The following is a 24278-nucleotide window of genomic DNA, read 5'->3' as shown; positions in this document are numbered from 1 at the left end:
TGAATTCTATTTCTGCTTTCTAATCTAGTCCTTCTTTTCCTCTCTTCCTGATAATTTATTCTAAAACACATCAGGTACCAAAAAGGATAATTGTCTGTATAGTCAGTGATATCAGAACGTGAACTTTTCAACCAAGATGGCAGAGGCAGTGCTGAGGTCCTCATATGAGATCATATGTCTCAAAAAGAGTTTCTAACAGAACAGGGCTGGGACATAAGGAAAAAAATGAAATTAAAGATTAACACTTTAAACAAAACCAAAGCATATCTGATGGGAAACTAAATTTATTTTCCTTAAGTTTTCAGATTTATTTGAACTAAAATATTATAGCTAAGGATATACCACAGTTGCCAACAAACTGAAACAAGTAACATTCCTCTCAGGCTCATTTGCAAATGACATCTTGAGGAAACACGTATGCAAGCACAGTGGCAATGCTTTCATTCTATTTCCTTACAAAAAGCTCCGTGCAATATCAATCTAGCCAGTAATTAATAAGCTCAGCTGTCCTACATCACAGGTCATGTAGATGGTAGAAATTGCCTCAGATTTGAATAATCATGCTGATATGCATTCAAGGAAATTTCAAATTTAAAATTGGCATGATGTTATGGTCACCTGATCTTATGTAACAGAAATCTTGAAAAAGATCATGAAAATCTGATGAGAAGGTTAGAATAACTTAGCCGCTCTAAACAAGCTAGGTCTCTGTTATTTGGAAAAAAAAATAGAAAAAAAGAAAGTAGAGAAGGGAATGACAACAATCTATACAATCAGAAATGGCTTTTACAAGGTGACTAGGGGAAAATTATTCACTCAAGGGGACAATAAAATTGCTACACATCTGGTATAAAGCAAACAAAAGGAAAACATTTTACAGAAAGTAGAGTTAAATTGTGGAACTCACTACCATGACATATTTTGGAAGCCAAAAGTACAAGTGAATTGTAAAAGCAAACCCTGGGGGACAGCACTATTGGTTCTTCCTAAACGTAGTTATCCCACTGCAACCACTTCCTTGTTTCTAATGCATCAGAAGCTCAGAGATATATCAGATAAAGGATTATTTTATTAGTGTCCTATTTCTAACACTTTTTTCCAAAGTATCCTCTACTAGACAATAGACCTTTGTTCTGACGTAATAACAATTCTGTAGTTCTTAAATACAAATAGACATGCACTACTACATGCAGAGGCATCAAGTTGTGAAGATGACTGTGACTATGCCAGTGAGATAATGCAGAGGCAACACAGATGTGACCGTAGTCACATATAGAAATCAGAGTGCCGAATATACATTAAAAGTCACCAGAATCTGGAGAGGTCAGACAGAGATGAGTGCTCTTGCAGTAAATAAAAACTGTTGTGCATTCTCTCCTGTCAAACCTGGCTGCCGAATTCTTATTACACATTACAATTACTTCTGAGATGGAATACAGACTTCATGCATTATATTTATTTCAGTTCATTTGCATGTTAAATACATAACATTTGCATTTCTACTAAAGTAATGACACAAACTTGTAACTCAAAAGATGTACTTTGATTAGAACTTGTAATTATAACACGTAGCAGAAGTAAGATAAATTCTCAACGTATACTGAGAATTTTGTACAAGAGGGCCAGTGCTGCTTCACTGAATCATTTCTAAGAAGCACGGCAAAGAGGGAAAGATGAAGGAAAAAGAAAACCTATAGCCAGAGAGAGAGAGAGAGAGAGACAGAGCGCAGAAAGAGCATTTTAAAAGAAAAAGAAAGAATCCTTAAAACAGGACTGCCGAAAAAACAGCATCTCAGAAGAGCTCAAACTTTGGATACTTACCTAGCTGACAGGAATTGGAGCCTGACATTTAATCCCTAATAAGTATTGACATATAAGAAATCAATACAGTTTTGAAATGTAATTACTGAGCAATTCATGTGCAGAAACCTCTCAGGATAGGAACTCTATCGCTCAGGTAACATCCCTGCGTGCATGAGGTCTTTCAAGCATGTTCTCAGTTTAAATGTGTATTCTTAAAATGCATCATGAAATTGCAAAACATTTGCTTCAAAAATATGTTTTACAATTAGATTGCCGTCCTGACTGTGAAAATAAGAGATAAAAGTGAGAGAAGCTTATTCTTCTAGGCTGCTTTCCTCTGCCCGTGCATTCTGACCAAATGAATATAACAAGTCAGAATGAACAATTGGTTTCTACCAATAATCTGTGCTACTTAGAAAATCCTCTTGCAAATACTGAGCTTAGGGGACGTGTCTCCCAGCCAGGGTTCCACCACTTTCGAATTATTTCTTAGTAGAGCTCCTATCTCATTCATAGATAGGTAAATGTCATATGGGCTACATAGTAAAGTTAAGGCAACAGAATCAGTTAACTTGAAAATTTTGATAAAAAAAAAAAAACAAGGCAGTCTTATAAATTTCCCAGAACACCATTATATTTCTTATTAAACAGAACACAGGTATTAAATGTCAGATCTTTAAACTGCCCTGCACTGTCATTTCCCCAGTTACTACATTTGGGTCTGGACTTACAATGATGTTTAAAACCTTATGGAGAATGCTGCTTTCCAGAAGGAGCTCATCTTAAAATGAATGCACTCCTGCAGTTATGCATCACCACATCATAAAGTGTAAAGCAGAAGTTCTAACATGACTTACATACAAATAAAAATATTTCCTAGTAACCAAGGATGTGGTACTCCTTGGCAGATGCCTTTTCAGTGGATCTATATAGGCAGAAGAGACCAAAAAGCCTGGCAGTATTTTAACTGGTATGTTTTATGTACTTTAGAAAGAAATTGCAATGCCTATTGCTCCTATAACTCATTCCATCAAAAATATTTATGTCAGCCATACAAAATTATAACAAAATAGCTCTCCTGGAAGAAACCCAAGCCTGTGTAATTCAACTGTCTGAAGTCACTGGAAGGTCCAAAATGACAAAAAGGCGGAACAATAGGTCAGATAACATAAAGCAAAGAGGGTCCGGATACACCTTCTATTCTAACAAAGATTGCATACTGAAGAGGGAGAGGGTTTTTTTTTCCTTACTTTTGCATATTGAAGAGAGAGAGGGGTTTTTGTCCTTATTTTGATAGGTTTTTATTGCAATTTATTGCAATTTTTATTTATTGCAATTTTTATTGCAATTATAGTTTTATTTTGGTATTTCAGACTTGTTTAAAATACTGTATTTTGAATTCTATTTTTGTGATATGAAAAAGGAAGAGAGAGTGAGAGAGAGAAATGTGCAGTTTGTAAGATGGCTTACCTAAGGATTTACACTTTGTACCTACAAGCCAGGAACTTATAAATATACAGCAGCTATAAACAACCAAATCTTGATGTAGCTAAATAAAAGAACCCCAACAGAAACAGCCACAAGAAAAATACTAATACTCACCAAACTCCTTTCACATAGCGACTGAGCCCCTGAGTATGAACCAGATTCTTACTTTCAATAAATAAGTGTAGTTTCACTGAAGCTGTTAGAGATATGTCTCTCTGCATTTTCTGCAGATTCTTCTCTGTGTATCTTAAGTAAATTTGGTCACAAATTTTTAGCAAAACAATTCCTGTCCAGAAAATGCTGTTTTATCAAGATACAACTACTTTTGGGGGAAAATAACTTTTTCATGAATATTCCCTGTATCTAGTTGGACTGTATGTTTAAAAAAAAAAAATGAGCTGGCTTGCAAGGTCAGATTACGCTGTTGGAGGCCTATATCTAGCGGTGTTTCCTCAGAGGTCAGTACTGGGTCCAGGATCGTTTAACTCATTCATCAGTGACTTGGATGAAGGGACAGAATGCACTCTCAGCAAGTGCAGGGTCCTGCACTGAGGGAGGAATGACCCCAGGCACCAGTTCAAGCTGGAAAGTAGCTCTGCAGAGAAGGACCTGGGAGTCCTGACGGACAAGAAGTTAGGCATGAGCCAGCAGTGTGCCCTTGCAGCCAAGAAGGTCAGTGGTATCTTGGGGTATCTTAGGCAGAGTGCTGCCAGCAGGTCGAGGGAGGTGATCCTGCCCCTCTGCTCAGCCCTGGTGAGGCCTCACCTGGAGTACTGTGTCCAGTGCAGGGCTCCCCAGCGCAACAGAGACACGGCACTACTGGAGAGAGTCCAGCAGAGGGCTACAAAGATGATGAGGGGACTGGAGCATCTCTCCTATGAGGAAAGGCTGAGGGAGCTGGGCCTGTTCAGCCTGGAGAAGAGAAGACTGAGAGGCGATCTCATCAAGGTGTACAAGTATTTGAAGGGAGGGTGTCAAGAGGACGGGGCCAGTCTCTTGTCAGTGGTGCCCAGTGACAGGTCAAGAGGCAACGGGCAGAAACTGAAGCACAGGTAGTACCATCTGAACAGGAGGAAAACTTCTTCACTGTGAGGGTGATTGAGCACTGGAACAGGTTGCCCAGAGAGGTGGTGGAGTCCCCTTCGCTGGAGATATTCAAAACCCGTTTGGATGTGATCCTGGGCAATGTGCTCTAGAGGACCCTGCTTGAGCAGGGAGGTTGGACTAGATGGTCTCCAGAGGTCCCTTCCAACCTCATTCTGTGATTCTGTGAAATTTTTGATGCAGTATTGGACAACGCCACAAAGATAGCATAGGAAAGCACCACTTCTGAATAGCTGACAGCCTTTTGGTTCGGATATTTTTCTGAAAAGTGAAGGATAGATAAGCAGGGACTTGGTTTTGTATAACCTGTACCTCTAATGACCTGTCTTCTATCAAGCTATTCAGTTGTGCATGTGCATTTTCTAAGTGGAAGCATAATAGTTTGAGAAGGCTTAGGTTTTGTCCTAGTGAAGAATAGGAAACTTTAGAAATGTTTCAAACATTTCACTGAATATAAAAATTATTTCTTACTCCATCCTAATCTAAACAAAAGCATTGGCCTCTATAATCTCTCCTCTAGCACCCAAATTTGAGTATTGCAAATGAATAGATGATGTCAGGTGTGGCATGACTGAACAAATTACAGCCTCAAAGGCAAAGATAAACAAATATCATTATTTGATATCTCCTTATTTTATTTTATGATAACAGGAACATTTCTTTACATTCCACCACAAAATTTTGAGGATATAATATGAATACACAGAAGGTAAATGGAGAGTACACCTACGAAGAAAATAATCCAATAACTGCTAGTCATATCTTTATGATATGGGTTTATCATCTCTCTATGATAAACCCACGGAATAATTGTGTGCATAAAATTAATGAATAATATAAAATGCTACAAATCTCAATGGTGATGCAGCACTAAGTATTCCTAAAATTAACATGAAATATTTCTTTTGCAAAGGTATGAACATGCTGAGCTTGATACTGAGGCACAAACAGTCCCCAGTAACTGGAACCTGCAAACCTAAGATTATAAAACTCTAAATATCACACAGATCAGGAAACAGAAATGTTATTAGAAGTTTACCTAAATAAAGAGGTATATTTTATGCCAGACTTATGCTGAAGAAAATAAGCAGCTTATCTGGACTATATATCTCCTGATGTTTGTGTAGAATACGTTTCTTCCTGCTTCTCTTAACCTCATGTCCTGGAAATTATTACCTTCAAAGTTAGGAGTAAGCAACAATAGAGTCAGGACTAGAAAGAACCTCAATTATTTGATCCCTTCCCATGTATTATACATCTGTCATCTTTGGTAGGTACATGGCTGCTTGCTCTAAAACATCCTCAAGTGATGGGAACTCCATAACCTTCTAGATCATCTATTCCCATTACTGATAATCGTTATCACTAGAAAATTTTAGCTAACGACAAACCTGATCTTATGAAATTCTATTCCCTTCCTTCTTGTTCTAGCCACCCTGACACAAAACTAATTATTCCTTCTTTTTTTCTTTTTTCCAGAAACCTTTTATATAGCTGAAGACAGGTACCACCCTTCTCCCTTGTCCTCCTCACCTTTTCCTTTTTACCCTAAAATATGACGATTCAATCAATATGGCTTCTTATATATTAATTTTTAGTCAACTGATCATCCTTCTTCAGACCTTTCTTAATTACTCCACATTTTCTTGAAGAACAAGGCCTACACGAAGCACTTACAATCTGAAGGCTACCCAGTGCTGAGGAGGGAGCAGAGTAGCCTGCAGAGTGTTGAGGGGAAGGGGCTACTCCTTCCCTTATCTTGCAAATGTAGTGATGCGTATTAGTTACAGGACTGTATCTGATTTTTCTTTCAAAGGATAATGTATTTTTAACACATGTTCAACTTCTGATTCCTTATAACTCTTAAAAACTTTTTACAGAACTGCTGAATAGTTCTTCCCAGACTTCTCTGAGTACATCCAAATCCCCTCTTTAGAAGGGTCATTTCTTATGGTTTTCTGCACTTCCTGTATCAAAAGTTGGTCGTACATTTTGGGAACTTACCACACAGGCAATGCCTTACTGTACTTGCCTCCAAAGATAATCTAAATCTTCAGTTAGCTGAGAATCACACACTGTGAATGATGCTACTAAGGTCTGGGATTTCTTTTCCTTCCCCCAAAAAAGCCTCCTTCTCTTCCTTATCTTTCCAGTTTGTCAGTCTTTTGTAGATTTTATGTGGCAGTCTATATCTTCTCTTCTCAAGAAACTTTAAATATGTCTGTATTCTATGCAATCCTACCAAGGCAACATCCTCCCTCTTTTCTTCCATCTATATTTCCATGATAAGCTTCCATTCCTACTCCAATCATGGAAATTATCCCACTGTATCTATTAAAAAAAGGAAATTATCATTTTGATTATATATTAAGACAGCCAAATGTTCTTCTTTTTCCCATATATTTTGCGTTAGTACACTGTTGCGTAAAACATGCAACACATCAACACTCTGTCTGCCTCCTATTCATCCTTTAATTCTTGCAGTGGATAAAATGATACCTTTTGGTTTCAGGGTCTTTGTCCGAGTGTTTTTAATGCTGACCTCTGGGATTTTGTTACACTCTTGTTAATCTTGGGAGCAAACTTAATTTTCTTACTCATTTTCATGAGATATATTCTAAACTCAGTCTAAACCTCACAACACATCATTGCGAGTCTGAGTTATCCAGGGTTGGAACCCTGTTGAAATCATCACAGTGGGATACATCCTTCAATACTATAGAATTCATGCAACTTGTGTAGATACAGCTTTAGTAACATTTTTTATTTTGGAATTTTATTTATCAAGAGAATTCTTCTGAAAAAAATGTTTATCCAGACAAAGTTTGACAGAGCAATGCAGGAGTTTTCCTTTAAGTGTTAAATTAGAGCTTCCAAATGAAGGGGTTGGATGAAGATCCAGCTGTGCCCCTTAGATCAGCTAAATGCTTCTGTAGTCATTATGTGAGATTGATGAGAACCTCCTTGACAGATCCTCCTTGATTTGGACAACTGACGTTAACAGGGCTCATACTCAGATTATTCTCACAGTGCTCGATAAATGCAAGCTTTTTAATTGCTTATTATATTTTAATGAACTGATTGACCGTGCTTGAATTGTCCTCTCTATATTTGTCCATATTTTAACATTTCTTCATATTTCCGTCTCTGTAAATGTATGCATTTGTTAGCACTTTTTATGTGTTTTATCCCTGTTCTATGTTCCAAAATGGGTCGTAATGTTGAAGCCATTGTCCCACAGAAAACATACTGGATTGCATTTATCATGCTAATTTTGCTCTGAGACTGAAAGTTCCTGTTACTCTGAGGCTAGTAAAATCTTTCTGGCCAAAATGGGTATTTTTGAAACAAGAAGGCAAGTATTAACACTTCCACAACACTGTCTTCCCATTACTCCCAAGTATTAATATTGAAGAACAGGGTTTGGTTGGGCACTGTCTGCCCAGCCAGCTTTAAAACACATTCAAAGACATATCAGTTGTGGAAGTTACTTAAGGATTCAACAAAACATTTTACCTTTACAAAAACAAAGACACAGAGGAATATATTTTGTATTTTTTATGATCAGGAAGCCTCAACTTTTTATTTTCCCTAACTTGAAATTAATGAGTTTTGGTATTATCTGCAGGGAAAGCAAGGCTGATTAGTCTTTCAGAACTAGCTTCCAGCACTGAAGTTGCATATATTTCAAAACCACACCTGATGCAGGGAAATCAATGAATTGTGTCTATATACTCAAAAGAGTAAAAGAGACTGATTCACAGATCAATGCCATACATGTATCATATCCTATAAGTACCCTAACCCACAGTAGCATTAATGCATTTGTTGTTTTATTTTCATTTCTTCTCTGATATGGACAAACGTTGACCATTCTAATTCTAGATAAACTATCTAGATTGTAAATTTTTACATCTGAAACTACACCTTTACCCTGCCTGTATAGCAACCAGTGCGATGGAGTTTGACCAATTAGGAATGGCTTATAAAAAATTTGAATGAGAAGACTGTGGAACAGTGACCGCAAAAAAAAGATTTCACAATCCATCCAGATCTGCATGGATGAGCAAGGAACTCCTGGCAAAACTCCAACAGAAGAAGGAAGTACACAGAATGTGGAAAAGGGGACAGGCCACTGGGGAGGAATACAGGGACATTGTCAGAATGTGCAGGGATGCAACAAGGAAGGCTCAGGCCCAGTTGGAATTAAATCTGGCAAGGGATGTCAAGGACAACAAGAAGGGGTTCTTCAAATACATCAAGAGCAAAAGGAAGACTAGGGAAAATGTGGGCCCCCTGCTGAATGGGGCGGGTGCCCTGGTGACAAAGCATACAGAGAAGACAGAGTTATTGAATGCTGCCTTTGCTTCCGTCTTCACTGCTAAGGCCAGTCCTCAGGAATTCCAGACCTTGGAGACAAGAGAGGAAGGCTGGAGAAAGGAAGACTCTCCCTTGGCTGAGGAGGATCGGGTTAGAGATCTTTTGTCCAAACTCGACATCCATAAATCCATGGGCCCCGATGGGATGCACCCACGAGTGCTGAGGGAGCTGGCGGATGTTATCGCTAGGCCCCTCTCCATCATCTTGGAAAGGTCCTGGAGATCAGGAGAGGTGCCTGAGGACTGGAAGAAAGCCAATGTCACCCCCGTCTTCCAAAAGGGCAAGAAGGAGGAGCCAGGAAACTACAGGCCTGTCAGCCTCACCTCCATCCCTGGAAAGGTGATGGAACAGCTCCTCCTGGAGGTCATCACTAAGCACGTGGAGGACAAGAAGGTGATCAGTAGTCAGCATGGATTCACCAAAGGGAAACCATGCTGGACCAATCTGATAGCCTTCTATGACGGAAGGACTGGCTGGGTAGATGAGGGCAGAGCAGTGGATGTTGTCTCCCTGGACTTGAGCAAGGCTTTGGACACTGTCTCCCATCACATCCTCCTAGGTAAGCTCAGGAAGTGTGGGCTAGACGAGTGGACAGTGAGGTGGATTGAGAACTGGCTGGATGGCCGAGCTCAGAGGGTTGTGGTGAATGATGCAGAGTCAAGTTGGAGGCCTGTAGCTAGCGGTGTCCCCCAGGGATCAGTCCTGGGTCCAGTCTTGTTCAATGTATTCGTCCATGCCCTAGATGAAGGCACAGAGTGCACCCTCAGCAGGTTTGCTGATGATACAAAACTGGGGGGAGTGGCTGACACACCAGAAGACTGTGCTGCCATTCAGAGGGACCTGGACAAGTTGGAGAGCTGGGAGGAGAGGAGCCTCATGAAATTCAACAAAGGCAAGTGCAGGTCCTGCACTGAGGGAGGAATGACCCCATGCAGCAGTACAGGCTGGGGGTTGACCTGCTGGAAAGTAGCTCTGCAGAGAAGGACCTGGGAGTCCTGACGGACAAGAAGTTAGGCATGAGCCAGCAGTGTGCCCTTGCAGCCAAGAAGGTCAGTGGTATCTTGGGGTATCTTAGGCAGAGTGCTGCCAGCAGGTCGAGGGAGGTGATCCTGCCCCTCTGCTCAGCCCTAGTGAGGCCTCACCTGGAGTACTGTGTCCAGTGCAGGGCTCCCCAGCGCAACAGAGACACGGCACTACTGGAGAGAGTCCAGCAGAGGGCTACAAAGATGATGAGGGGACTGGAGCATCTCTCCTATGAGGAAAGGCTGAGGGAGCTGGGCCTGTTCAGCCTGGAGAAGAGAAGACTGAGAGGCGATCTCATCAAGGTGTACAAGTATTTGAAGGGAGGGTGTCAAGAGGACGGGGCCAGTCTCTTGTCAGTGGTGCCCAGTGACAGGTCAATAGGCAACGGGCAGAAACTGAAGCACAGGTAGTACCATCTGAACAGGAGGAAAACTTCTTTCCTGTGAGGGTGATTGAGCACTGGAACAGGTTGCCCAGAGAGGTGGTGGAGTCCCCTTCGCTGGAGATATTCAAAACCCATCTGGATGTGATCCTGGGCAATGTGCTCTAGGTGACCCTGCTTGAGCAGGGAGGTTGGACTAGATGGTCTCCAGAGGTCCCTTCCAACCTAAACGATTCTGTGATTCTGTGATTCTTCAGTCCTCTGGTGCATTATGGTTATGGATTTTTATCTTTTAGCATATGTTGTAAGCCAGTTTTAAGGAGTTGGTAGTATTTTGGTATTTTGTTATGTGGTAGCCTATGCTGTAGACCTTTCTGAATGAGATATCAACTGCACAGTTTCCTCCAGCTGTGTTACACTCAATGAACTAAAAGTGAGACCATTTAGTCCTGTCTTTCTATGTTGTCTACTGTGAAACACAGAGTGTTTTATTTCTGTCTTTCATTCCTGTCTCTTTTTTTTCCTGTCTTTAAACATTCTGGTATATCTCTGAAACAAGAAGAGCACAGTCAGATACAGTCAATGCAGAAGGAGCACAGACAAAAGAATGGGAGCCATTCTGATCCCAAGTAAAGCAGCAGATTTTCTTCATTTGACTTGCTTATTATTCTGCTACCTCAAATGTTGTTTTTTTTCTGTCACACACAAACAGAAAGTGAAATACTGTAAGAGGAGCATGAGAGCCTGCCCAGAAACATCTCTTTGGGTAGAAAAATGAAAGGTCTATGATGAAAGTATACAATTAAGATAGTACAGATAGGATTCATCTGAGTAAATTCTGAGCAAATTCATCTGAGTTTAAAAAAAAAGTTTGCAATTCATTATAAACTAAAATATATATCCATAACATAAGTCAGAACAATGTGGGCATGAAAGTGCCCTTCCACTAAAGAGGGGATCTGGGCTGACTAACTCAAATATAGGGGCTCACACTGTAGACTTGGAAAGCTAATTTTGTCCTAAATTGCATTGTTGACCATTTTAGGAGATATCAGTATAATACATTATGCTTAATGCTCCTGTGCCTTGTTTCCCAATCTATACAGCCTGATATCACAAATAAATAGTAAAAGTTGGCTTAGTCAGCCATGCAGGAATTTTGCAATGATGGGAGGATCTCTGAGGTGTACACAAGCCTTACACCAAGGCTCTTTACAGCTTGCCTTGCCGTAAGAAATGTGGCCTAAGGAAAAAAAATACAAAAGGAACACTATTCCTTTGTTATGAAATATCAGTCACTTGAGGACAAAGTCATTCAGCAGAACTTACAGCAATTTAGAGTTACCAAGCTGAGGTTGGATACCAGTAAATAGCAGCAGTAAATAGATCTTCCGAATTTCTTTTCCTGTCCTGTCAGACATGCATGGTATACACTAGGAACAAGTTAAAGTCTGAGTTATTACGTATAAGCCATACAAAAACCCAAACAAATATGATTCAAAGTGCTGAAATGGCAGATGCTAATTTCTATGCATACATTTATTAATAATATAGTAAAACATGCCACATGATCAAATTTTCACTATGCTGCCATAGAAATTTGCTAGTCTATAGGTAATAGAATATGTATGGAAAACGAACAATGATTTCTCTCTGTTCCATCTTTGTACATGAGAAGACTTTACACAAAATACATCCTATTTTTACTCATTATGTATAATTTCATATACCTTTTTTCACACAGAAGAATGTTATACGCATACATGAGCATCTTGTTGAGCTGTCTTCTATTCCTCAAGTATCTATGTTATCATTGCTATACTACAAACACTTTAGAGCTCTCTCCATTCATTACAGAATAGATAAGTGTGGTTGGTGCCAGTGCAGCTGAATTGTTTCCATAGTTTGATTTCAGTTGAAGGGTTTATTCAGCAAAGCATTTAAGCCTTAGCTCTCAGCAAAGCATTTAGAGCGATTGGATAGTCCTAAGATATTTTGTAAATTAGGCACCTGTCTACATTAGCGGTAATTAGTGATATGCCTAAATGTTTTTCTGAATGACAGCTTAAATTCGAGGATGCTTATCCCTGAAGTGAAAATTCAGTGACAGCCCCAGCAATGACTGACCTGTGATTCCAATTAGAGGGCTTCATGCAACTTTTACGTTTTCTTTATGGATTTTCTAATTTAGGTTAATAAACAATCACAAAAAGAAAATTTCAGATTAGAATAAAAATAAATAAAACACACAAATCAGACTTTCTCTAGTTCTGTCTCTAGACATTTCCCTGTATTTGTAATCAGTTCACAGATATTTCTGGGGAAACTGAAAACCAGGCTGTAAATCAGTGAAAAACCTGAAAACGATATTCATAAGCCAGAAGTTTAGAGGTTAACCTCTAAAAAAAAAAAAAAAAAAGGAGATGATAGTTCAGCAAGTACATGTAGATTTTTAAAGTGAAAAAAAAATTAGGCGCGCATATTACACTACGTTGAAATACTCAGTATTTAGATTTTGAAAAACCTTTATGATTTATGCATGCTCTTTTCTCAAAGAAAGACTTATATCTGGGCATCAGAGAGCGAGTCCCACTGAAATCAAGATAAAATTCTACTTGCTGTGCATAGGAGTAACGTCATCACAACGATAAACACAATGTTTCCTCAAAAATGTGTATATTTTTAAGCTTTGGTAAAACATACTTCAGCTAAGCAGTAAAATTTGTAATGAATTTGTCAGCCAAAAGTCCTATGGGGGATCAGCACAGGAATTTCTACTCCCTGCTTTGCAGAACATTTCCTTAAAGTGTAGTCGCATAATATTGAACAGAAAAGGAAAAGTATAATGATGGTTGCCTCACCTGTTAGTTCCATTTCTGATTTTTTATACATGGATAGCTAGAGAGGTAAGTGGCAAATCTAAGTTAGTATGAGCACAGGTAGTACTCAGATACAATGCAAACTATTGCATCCTTTCTGTGACCAGCTGGTGATGTCTGGGGTTGGTGCAGCTCCCACCTTGAGAATCTGCTGCATTTTCATGTTTATGAGCCTGTATTGGCCAAGATGGTAATATTTATACAGAAATTATAGATAGGAGATGAAGAGAGGCGCTGAAAGATGAAGAGGAAAAGGAAAATTTAATGAAATTGTAGAAGTGTAAAAGGAAGAAAATGTTTGCAATACGTGGCCATTTAGAAGCCTCAAAATAGTTGTAAAAGGCAATCCTAATGATATCATCTACCTTTTGGCTGCCTGCTGAAAGCAACCTTTAGCTTAATTATATGTCCAGAGAAAACAGTTATATCCATACATTACAGCTTCTTTCTATTACTGTAGTGTGAAATTTTTAATAAAATCTATTGCTAAAAGAAACGTAGTTCTACCCTGTGAAATCCTGGATTAACTTATCTGGTAAAGTAGTATTTGATAATATGTAACATTTGGAAAGCTCAAGATTTATCCAAGCTCTGCATATCAGCCACTTAAAGGCATTTTAGTTTTTAATCAGAGGCATCTACCGTTAAATAAAGATCCGTGAGTCACTCATATACCATGTGCCCATATATTCATGTCACTTATACTTCAGCTGTGATGCAAGTTCAGACGCCCCCTGTTACATCAGGGTCACTAAGGAGCAATTACGAAAGCCAGAGCACAGATCCCTGGAAAATCCACCTCTGAACATATGGACGGAGAAAAAATAGTCAGCTGCCGCTTCCTTTTCAGGCCCTGTCCCAGCCTCCAAAGCAAGTCGTTAGTCTAGACTTGCGGTTGTACCAAAAGCTAACATGATATCATAGAGCATAATGGCAGCGACTGATTCTTTTAAGTCAACGGAAACTACATGGCCAGCTGATGGAAAAATACGCCCTATGAAGTCTATCACTGTGGGTATCAGACACAGAGAAGACAGATTTCAACTTACAGATTCCACACTGAATTTTTTCACTAGGAGTTAATGATTTTTTAAAGTCTTCTGCTTAAGAAAAAGAAATCACTAAAATGTGTACAGGTTATGTGTAGATGTACATGCCCTACACATCCAATAAGCAAAATACCAAAGTAGACTTAATTATGAAAATATGATTGCTTCTCCTGCCCCTCTCTGATAGAGTCATCCAGTAAGATCAATCAATGAGAGTGCCTTGGAAATGAAATTTGTCAAAGTGAGCAGAGAATCAATTCTTACAAACATATGGACATGCAGAATTGTTTCCTGCTGTATTTTTTTAGGATAAAAACATTATTTTTATTAGTTATAGATTTATTTTGCTTTATGGTATTTCCAGACGCCCTAATTGACAAAAGAGATTCATAAACAGGTAGTGTGAAAGTTCCCGATCCCAGAAGAGTTTACACCGAAGAGGGATGGAGGAGGAGAAGACAAGGACTAAAGTGATTTGCTCAGGGTGACGTAGCTTCTTAGTGGCACAGCCTAGTGGCTGTGGTTGGAACCACCAAACTATTGTGCTACCCGCCTATGAATCCCTGAATTCATAACGCAGATTGATAAAGCATTCATTTTCCCATTCTTTAAATCAAAGGTAACACATTCTTGATGCTCTTCATTATGTGTCTGGGCCACCACAGTGCCCTGCTCAGAAAAAATTGATCAGAAATAAAGGGAGACCATGTTTTATCTCAGCATTAAAGTATTGACAAGACATCACTCCAGGACATATTTTAAAGAACTAGCACTGTAAGACTAGCTTCATTCTTCAAAGGAACAGAAAAGAAGAACAGTTTTTCTGAAGTTAATAAATCTAAGATTAGTTAGTAAATTTAGGATCAGAACTTTAGCTAAGTTTGTTCTGAAATTCTAATTTAATTTTCTCTTCATAAAACTACATAAGAACTGTTTAAAAAAAAATCAAACTTAAAAAAATTCTATTGGCCGTTATGCATCCTGCCTCAGCCACACACAATAGCAAATACTTACAATGAGAATAGCTCCACTGGAGCAATGCTAATACATTTTCCACAGCTCCCACTCTGTCATTATGCACAGGAGCCTGTGCTTATCCCTTTTCAAATTGGAGACTCTTTTAACCAGGAATCCCCAGGATGAAACTGAACCATTTTCCTCACGGCAAAACAAATCCTTCTCTGGTGAATTTTGTTATTGTTTATTGTTACAGTGTTTTATCAGCACTAAACTGTATGAAAGCTTCAATTAGTTCTTGATGAATGATCCCATAAAATCATGTAGTTTCATTTCCCCTGCCACCAGACATTTCACTGAGTGTTATTAAATGAAATATAATTGGGACGGGATTCAGGAAACTTAGAGTCTTCCTATTTTCCTTTTGGGCTTGAACATTAGAGTACGTCTCAAATACTTCATTTTTTAAAGGTGATGGCTCTTTGTTCTAAACTGAGAAATTCTCTACAGTTCAGTACTATTGTTTAAAGCTACTACACTATAAGCAGCTAACACAGGACTAGGAAAACGCAAGTATTACTGCCATTTTCTTGTCCATTCTCCTCTGCCAGTAGCTTTGTAAATTTTGCATTAGGAGCACTAAGTAAGATTCATTGTGAAAAAAATTCTTCTCACATCCTGTGAATAATCAGATTGAGTTTATCTCTGATGTAACTCCATTGAATTCAACATAATTGCAGTAAGAATGAATGTAGCTCTTTCTTACTATACATTTAAACTCTGGTTTCTTATGACTAATATACTATATTTTGGGGTAGAGGGTTCACTTTCTCAGGATCCAGGGAACAAATGTTTTCAGCAAGTAATTTAAACTTTGTCGTTAAAGGAGTAGAGATTCACATACTATTAATGATTCCCTTTTTCTTATGTTTCACATCCGAAATCACATTTGTCAGGGCAGAAACATTAGCTACAGCAGTGTTTACGCCCACGTTTCTGAGATTTTAGCTCATCCGTGGGGCTATGCTTCAGCTAAACTCCATGGAAGCTTTACAGCAATGGAAGGCTTGCTGTGAACATTGTTCCCTTCTTTTATCAAATTCTCCCACCTGGCCTAAATGTTAGTGAAAAGTTGTCATATCTTGGTGGAAGGAATGAACGTAAGATCTCATAATGGAAGGAATTTTCTCCAGCTAGTTAAACACTCTTTTTAGCCTGCCCAGAGCTATCAAAGTATCCTATTTACTACTTCTCCACACAGGTGGAAAGTGGATTTACCCAATGGTGCTGCTGGATACACATATTACTGCAACTATCAGACCGTCACAAAAAAATACAGTTAGTCTGCTGAATGGGATAAATGCGCTTATTGGTATCAGACTGAAACATCACCCACATCTCAGTAACTTCCAAACCGAAGATACTATTTTCAGTAAGAAAAAAAAAAAAGACAAATATCAGACTATTCCATCATCAAAGAGGTGTAAAGATATTTGTCGCTTGCTGCTAAAGAGTCTTTTTCCCTTCTCTTCTTATGGCGAAAGATGAGGCCACTATCAGGAATCATAGTCTTGGCACACATTTTTGGATCAGTTTAGAAGCAGGAAATCAAACCATCAAACATCACTAAATGCAAGATACTAAAGGTTCAGATTTTACAGTAACATTAGAAACCCATAAATCATATGGCATTGTAAAAGAAGAAAAGCTAATAAATACGTGCATGCAGCATGATATTTTCCCTCCTAGAGGTAATGTTAAATTACTCCTACCGCTTTTTCAACACATCAGAAATTTTACTATTAAATCTCAGTGTTCTATATGTTCACAGTCCTCGGGGATCACGAAGAACTTTTTTCTGCATGGTTACACCACTGAGTGTAACCACTGAGAGTAACCACAACAGCTCTGATCAGCTGCTATGGCTATTGCTCTGTTTCTGCCATACATATTTCTAAATTTTTTATGTGATAGTCAAAACAAGAATTTTGGTTAAGGTCTGATGTGTAATTGAGAACTAACTGCAGGTACTGGCTTTGATACACGCATCTTTTGCCAGGTGCGTGGCACCTAGCCTCACTGCTCAACTTATCCGGATGTTCATGGCATGGCGGGCCAGCAAGTCTTTACATCGACACTAACTATTCTTACCTAACAAAGTGCCAGAACAGAAGGAAACAAACACTCGAGTATTTATCAGAGAAAGCACCTCTTGAAGGAACATACCCAGCAATGGTACAAAAGAGATAAACGCTCTTCCTGACAGAGTGTGTGAACTCCCAGTTAGCCAGCAGTATAAATGGATAACTGTGCTCACAGAATATTTCTTAACGACTCTTAAAAAATACTTTGAGTTCCGCAGATCAAAAGAGCTACATGAGCCAAGTGTTACTGGTGTGTTATCTTGAGATCAGTTATAAATAAAAGAAGAAAAAGGAAAATGGTAAAATCGAATTGTTCTCCTCTGTCATTCTTTTCTTTTTTGTCAATATTTGTTTAAAAAAGGAAAAGAGTTCTACAGGGCTCTGGTTAAATAAGACCCCTTCTGTAATTATAAATGTACACATGTAAGAGTCCTTTTAAAGGAAAATAATAGCCTACTGGGTATTGGGGAGAGAGGGCTTGTTCTCTGACAAATTTTCACAGCGCTCTGGGAGTTAGTCCTCTGAGAATTCACAGTGCTAGTGGGCTCCCACTTTAAAGAACTTCGGATTGCTGAGGGTGGTGTTTCCCCTTTGAAGACTGTTACATTTTTTAACAGATCCTGCTTTGAAGATATTCATGTCTGTGGGGTTCTCCAAAAGAGTTGGGGGGAAAGGCCCCTGTTGGTGCTATTTACCAGGTTGGAATTTCAAACCTGGGAAAAATAGCTGATCCCTGAGAGAAGGATGCTCTTTTTGAAGCAGTTCAGATGGTTTCAATAGGTTTGCTTCTGAAGTTCTCATTGCTAGAAGGTGTCTGGCTTTAAAACTTCATATCATACACGACGTCACAGAAATACTATGGAGAAAGTAGTATTAACTTTTTTAAGGTAATATGAAATACACTGCTATGGAAAACTTTTTAAAAATGCACAGCCTGTTTGCGTGTTTGACAAATGTGTAATTTCTGTTAAGTATAAGAACTGTATTATCTCTGTTGTGATAATCTCAGCAGAAATGTTTGGTTCTTAACATGCAAAGTCTCTGTTACAGAACATTTTGGCAAACTGAAAAGGTTCTTCTCTTTTAAACAGACTGTCCTGATGACCATCTGGTTTGCATTTTGACTTTGGCCATCCTGAATAGTCTGCCCGTGGAAGCACCGTGTAAAGATCAGCATTATTAAGGTGTTTCTACAAATAACTTCTTTCCTATAAAAATCTCTTTTAAAACAAATAGCATGCCAATGAAGGGATGATGGAAAGTAATAGAATGGTGAGGAAACAGAGTATGAAATTTCTTAATAGACGGAAGGAAAATCATATTGCCAAAAGCTTTTTTAAAAACACAAATGTTTTGAAAGGCTCTCTGTAGTACAGTATTTCTTGTTAGAGCATCAGAAAAATGCTTTTTCCTCCATGATATTTCTATCAAGAGGTTTACAAGTTAACCAAAGTCAAAATAAGACCTAGAGAAGCACTACTTACGTATTGCAGAATACTGAACTCGTGAGACAGCTAGTTTATTGAGATATTCTGCAAAAAGGCCATCATAAGTGAAGATACTCTTTCTACTGAGATTCATAACATATGAATACAGCACAAATACACTTGGATTTATCAGAAATAAAGAATGAGTTGATGTAAAGCTACAGTTGTTAGCTGCTGAGCACGAGTGTTCAGGACGCAAGCACTGGTCGCCATTCTTTCTGAAGATAAATGATGTGCATCTGGAGAGTCTATCCTTTCTCTTGAATATGATCCAGAGAGAAAGACTGAGGACAACAGGGCAGAACTTTTCCCTTATATAAAGTGTGTGTTCCACTCCTCAGCAAGCATGTACGTCACGAAGAACCTCAGTTTTTAAGATCTCATCTAAAAAAATATTCCAGTGAAGTGCATGGACCTCTCAACAACGAAGAGCTATGTTGCTTCCATGAGAATCTAGGATTCCAAAGAGCTTACTAATACCAAATCTAATTTGAACAAATTTCATCATTTTCTATGATTAATAGCAATGTCGGGTTAGTACGAATATTTGTTGTGAGTACTCCAGTGTTTAGGCCCTGTCAGGTTAAGGTAAAGACATGAAAGTACATGCACACACATACAAAAAGGATACTCAGGTTACAAATAATAACACTGATTCCTTTGTATTTTTAACAGATATAGAATAATTCTTTAGATATATTGATGATCTACAACTGTAGTGGGAGAGTTGGAATTAAAGAATAATAATTCTTTAAAGTGAAATAAAAGAGAGCAGAAAAGAACTGTAAAAGAACAGAGAGGAGAAGAGAACTGTAAATGGTTAGTGGAGTAACCTTGTGTGTTTGTCTTAGCTTTAAAATGCACCAAGCAAAAAATTAGATGGTGAACACACACAGAAAGAACACCAACAGAAAAAAAAGCCAGCAACAGTATAGTATATACTGATTAATGGATGCTATAGATATCTTACTGCTCTGTCTGCTTGGTTAGCTTTGTTTCAAATCTGATACAGATCTCATACCGCACAGCAGATCCTGAAACAGTCCGTGTTCCTTTAAATTCAGGCAATGCATCACTTTCTATTACCCTGTGTCACATCAGTCTATGACTGTAAAGGATGAGTTATGTGGACATGAACCAGCATGAGGGCCCAGTTCAGACAAATCTGAGATTTCATGAGAAAGTCAAATGTTCACATAGACAAATTCTCTCTTTTTTATTACAGCACACATTGTTTTTTGTAGAAAGGTCTAGAAACGAAACTATTTGCTGCCTTACACATTACAGTCCATTCTGGGCTTTTATTTTTAGGACAAAAAATGCTTGGAAAGCATCTCTCAGCAGCTATTAAAGTTAGGCAGCACCAAATTTTCTGGTAAGAGGAAGTAAAATGCATAATCTTCTTTAGTTCTTAATTCAAATCTCAGAAACAAATGACTAAGGGTGTATAGAATGACTTCCCTGGTGTCAGAGAGCATATTCCTGTGCAAACCAACATCTATCAACATCCTCCTGCTGATGCAGAGGCATAAGGAAGATGTAATGGAAAAGAAACCAGCCTCCCAGGCTGTGATCCACACCATCCTTTCATGCTACGTATCCCAGTTTGCATGCAACTGAGCCCAAACCTCCTAAGCATCCATGTAGCCTAATGTATCAGCTCAAATGCTGGCTTTCGACTGCAACACATCAACCAGCTCTCCTGGAAGGAAAACTAAGGACAGAGACCTACTAGCAAGGTGAAGCTAAATAACTCATACTCTGTGGACTTGGTCTGCAGCACTGATATCAAACACAATAAATAGCATTAGAGATTTGTGATGTGGAAATCTAGGAGCACTTTTCAGATGCTAATCATTAGGCACAGGAATTCTTATCTGCTGTAATCCTTAGTTACTTTATTTATTACATTTATGCCTTCAGGAATGGAGTTTCAGATTATATGAGAAAGCACTCAAGGAAGAGTTGGGTGGTTTAGGAATATAACATAATTTTGGGAATCATGAAGCGTCAGGAGAGCAATCACTCTTCTAGGAAATCCCCAGTTTCAAAATGACCAGGTTTCTCACCCTTCATCAAACTCACATGCATACCTCTGAGAAGAAAAGGGAGAGGAAGTAAAAGAAATAAGGTCACAGCAGAACAGTAATGATGGCCTCTGGAAGCCCCACTGCTCCACTTTGCAATGAAGGCTGAGCTAGAAGTGCCCACAGTGCCAACAGTGCCAGCACTGTGGATCTCAGCAGTCTTTGCTGGTTTGCCTTCTCATCTAGCCATAGATTTGATTTTCCAGTAACCTCTTACATGAGGAGAGCCTAACTGCATTCCTTGCAGCATAACCCCCGCATGGAAACTATGCTTGAATTGTTCATAAGCCAAACATGTCTCAAGAATCCGTGTTCACCACCACTGCCTTACAATTTGAATAACACTGTAGTCTGTGATAGCAGTCTTCAAGGTTAAATGCTTTAGTGTTCATAAAATGCCTCAACATCACAGAGTAGAAATCAGTGAAGTTCACTCAGCAGAAAAAAGGTGATCTGCTAGGTTCAAAAATGGGTCTCCTGCATGCACAGTGACCAAAACCCACCCTTGGTATCATAAGCATCTATTTAGCAAAAAGTAGAGGCTTTTGCCCTTGATTTCCTAGGCAAAGCTGAAAATAAGTGCAGAGTCAAAATTCTCCAAGTTTCAGAAGCTGTTGTTAAAATACCTCCATCTTACAAGTAAACTGTACATGATGAACATCAGCTGCTCTGATCAGAATTAAAGTCTTTTGGCTGTCTTTAACTATATCGCCAGGCTTTCAAAAAAAAAAAAAAAAAAAAGCTAATGTTTGAAAGTGTAACCTTTGCGTGAATCTCCATGTTACTGTTAGCAAATTTGGGAAAAACGGAAACATTCTCCAAAGGGCTTTATGTCCCTCCTATAGCAGCAAATTCAAAATTAGGGTACCAATGGCTAGAGCATTTGTATTTAAAAATCTATAAATGACCTTTTCAGAAATTTCTCTAAGGGCCAGTTTTCTAGGGCTTTGCTTTGTATCAGTTTCATTCAATGCAAAGAGATCATGCTTACTGTTTCACAGTAAATATCACTGAATACATCTTTCAGTTATGCTGATTGTTATAATTTTGATAAATTATTTCACATCTAATTTACAAGCATATGTCTTAATACCCCAGGGATGCTAAGATATAGAAGATCTCAAATCAAATCAATATCAAATCAAATGCCAAATTAAGGCAGTGTTGCTGGTGCTTTCAAAGAGTATTGCTGACTCCAGGTGAGTGACGCTTTGTGGCTAACTGTATGTTGTGAAAAATCCTGCAAGGGGCTGACAGCTAAATCGTCAAATGGCAGCTTTATGGTGTAAAATGATACTTAGGTTAATTTCTTAGACCTTTATCTGAAGCTGTTTTGCTTCTTAAAAAAACAGCAGTGTGAAGCTGGATCCTCTCGAATAGAAACAACTTCCAGCAAATGAAATAGCTAAATGTAACCTGCCAATGTAACACAGAAAGTGCAAACTTGCACAATCTTTCTCCTCTTGAGCTATATTTTCCTTTACCGAGTAGTAGTAATGAAGAGTTTGGTGGCATTTAGCACTACCAAACACGTCACATAATTTGCACTTAGAGAAGCTCTGCTGTCTCCTAACATGAAGCTGGAGCCACGAGACACTTTCTTCAACAGACCTTGCTTCTCGCAGGCAGCCCGAGACCCCACTGCCAAGGTGTTTTGAGCAAATATCAACGTGCAACAGGGTAGCAACAGTTTAACATGTGTTTATCTGCTCTTCATTAGTTTGTATCGCAGTCTCAAATTCTTTTTACAATAGTTTTTATTTTAGATGAAATAAGGCTTCATTGATGCATCTTAACTGTGTTATTCAACACCCACCGACTCACTGACAATTGCATATCAATACATTTTAGTTAAGCATCTGTCTCCTCGTTTGCTTCCTTGTCAAATTTGCAATTTATGTCTGCATAACTTTTCACTCTGTAGCTGCACTCTGCATGAAACAGGTAGAGAACGCACAGCAAAGTGCTACGCTTGTTCTTCAGAGCAAATATGTAGTGCAAGTTCATGCTGTGAAGATCTGAAAAGTTCTTTAGGGTTCATATAGGTGTGAAAACTGTTGTGATACTCTGTTGAAGACACAGCCTTAGCTAGGCAATAATTAAATCTTTTTTTTTTTTTTTTTAAGAAAGAACAGCATTAAGCCCTTGTATTCAAAAAGCAGGCTTTCTTATCACTGGAAATGGCTTTTGGTTTTAAAGAGCAATACGGAGAATAAAATATCTTCAGTAAATGCTTTAATTTGAAGTCAAATGTTTAATTGCTAAAGCATCTTCTCTTTGTACGCCCCCACCTCACCCACCTCCACTGTCCCTAGTGCCCAGAAAAAATCAGGCCTTTTCTCAAGCTTATATCACACAAAAAATATTTACTTGTGGCAGCTGAAAAGTGTACTATCCAAATCCTGAATATTTTATAGAAAATAAAATGATATTTATTTTTAAGTGCATTCTACCTTCAATACAACTGCATCCTCACAACAAATCTATTGCGTTGTCCTGACATAGTTACTGCAAAGGTTTTTCCTTTGCCGTCCCAAGGGCCCAATTGATTTATCTGCCAGAAGCCTAAAGCCCCAAAATAAGATAGCTTTGAGTTTACAGAGGTCATTTTTCATTGTCTAAATAAAAATTTCTAAACAAAAATCTCTCATCCTGTTAACCGCAGGGTCCTTATCTCCCCAGAGGCTACAGAAACCTGAGAGAAGCCATTTCAATTCTTTTATGAAGAAAGATAAAAGCAAGTTTTCGATTAGAAAGCCAAGGAAAGCCTTCTTATTAAATGGTGGTAACAGTAACTAGTCGAAAAGGCAAAACTGTTCAAGGAAGGGTGGGGGAAAGGGAAATCATTATGCATGAAGCAAACACTATACATGAGGCTGCCCAGGCAATCTGAAGCAGTGACATTCGAGAAGAGAAGGGAAGTTCACAAGCCTTTGTAACTAGGTACAGTTCATTCCCATCTATTTAAAAAACCTGTTTTACCAAGCATGTTTTCTTAATTGTGTGTCCATAGCTTTATCAACTAGTATTAACTGCACGTTAGAGTAATTATGCATTCAGGCTCACCTTCTCTGGATCTGTCATCATGCAAAATACTTACACAGCGCTGGCTGGGTTTTGAGATGGCATGTGATTCCAGCCTCAGAATAATAGATTCTGCAGTGCTAAGCTAAAAGTGAAATTATTAGAAGTTACTTCATATTCCAAGTTACGATAAAGTGAGATAAACAGAGACATTAATGTTGATGCACTGGGAAATTATCCAGACCTCTGAAAGCAAAAGGTTTATGCTCTTTGGAAAAATTCTCAGCATATGACTACAAAGCTGAGATACCCAATTAAGTTTTTCTTCCTCCTTCCTACATAACACAAGAAGAGGAAGGAAACAGCATTTAGGATGCTATTTTATTCTTCAGTATCCCAGCTCTAAATATCTAGTCTACCATTTAAAATATCCGATGGAAAAACCCACCTATAATTCCTTATGAGGAATAC

This window comes from Struthio camelus, chromosome 3 (genome assembly GCF_040807025.1).
Source record: "Struthio camelus isolate bStrCam1 chromosome 3, bStrCam1.hap1, whole genome shotgun sequence".
Lineage (NCBI taxonomy): Eukaryota > Metazoa > Chordata > Aves > Struthioniformes > Struthionidae > Struthio > Struthio camelus.
The sequence above is the reverse complement of the archived record's forward strand: the minus strand, read 5'-3'. Positions refer to the sequence as shown.